Raw genomic sequence first — 1,374 nt, forward strand, 5'->3', positions numbered from 1 at the left:
AAATATATGTTAAAAAAATAAAAACGATTTTCAATTTTTTGGTAGTTTATTGCACTTTTTGAAATTTATGTAATTACTATGCACTTAATGCATACATATTATTAAAATTTGGGCTATAATGGTTGTATTGATGTATATCAGCTTGAAATGCTCCCAAAAATGGCACTACAGCATGTAAAAATATAATATAAGCTCTGGCGGACTTGGTTCTATGGTAGGTCTTAAAGGGTTAGGAGACGTTGTAATGTTGTTTGTGCACTGTTCCGTAAAAAACCCACAAGCATCGTAATTTCTGTGTTACCGATACGTACGTATACTTAAAGGTAGCCGTGTTACAGGCGCTGTTCGAGGAAAAAAAGCATTTGCAGTATGTATTTTTGTATGTTACCATAACGTTTATGTTACCTTACGGATTAAATTAAACGTTAAAAATCCTCACGTGTAATATTTCTGTGTATCTCATATTACAAGTGAAACGCATACGGCTTTAAATCCGGTGCGGCCTGTACAAGTACAAAATTGATTTTCTTTCTAAAATTAGAGCATGCGGCTTTTAATCAGGTGCGCTCTGTAGTCCGGGATTTACGGTAATCACATTATCCAGCTTTCAGTTCAAAATTTAAAGCTCCTTTTCTATTTTTTTAAAATGCCACCACAAAATAAGCCTCTTTTTTCAACAGTCACAGACTATAAAAATAAGCAGGTACATAATTATTTGAAAGGAAAAGCTACATACCTGACTGAGCTGATGAACGGGAAAGTCTTTAGCAGAGACTCACACTGACTGTGACAGGGAGGAGTTTCATTGTCCCAGTAGAGGCAGACATTAACCTTTGTAGGCATCCTCTGCATGACTTCCACAGCTCTTTCATAAAGCTGCTTTTCACCATCAACTGGAAGGTGAAGGTTTCCATCTAGGCTGAGTAAGGTTACAAAGTCCATCTGGTCTTCACTGATAAGAAAAAGCTCCCACAGCTGTCGAGCCAGAGAGTCAGACCTATAATTGAAAGAAGAGATCATTATCTCATTGTAAAACTAACCAAGAATATGATTCTTATTACAGGTTGTAACCTAAGCAGTAATATAACCCTAAAACTACATGTTCATTCTTACCATTGGACATTTTCAAAGCATCCAAACAGCTGTCTCATTCCTTGTTCTGATATCGTCACATCCTCGAGGTTCAGCCTTATTTTCCTTTCCTTTGACTGAGTGACCACAAAGGCCACAGCACAGCAAGGGTAAGGATCCAGACTGTCTCCACTGAGGTCAAGATGGTAGTCCAGTTTGTCTAGAAGGTAGATGCATGCTTCAGGACTCTGGGACTCATACAAGCACTGGCATACGAACAGTATGTGGACATGGAGCCCACTG

The sequence above is a fragment of the Pundamilia nyererei genome, unplaced genomic scaffold, assembly GCF_000239375.1.
Source record: "Pundamilia nyererei isolate P.nyererei 1_Seehausen unplaced genomic scaffold, PunNye1.0 scaffold00220, whole genome shotgun sequence".
In the NCBI taxonomy this organism is placed as follows: Eukaryota; Metazoa; Chordata; class Actinopteri; order Cichliformes; family Cichlidae; genus Pundamilia; species Pundamilia nyererei.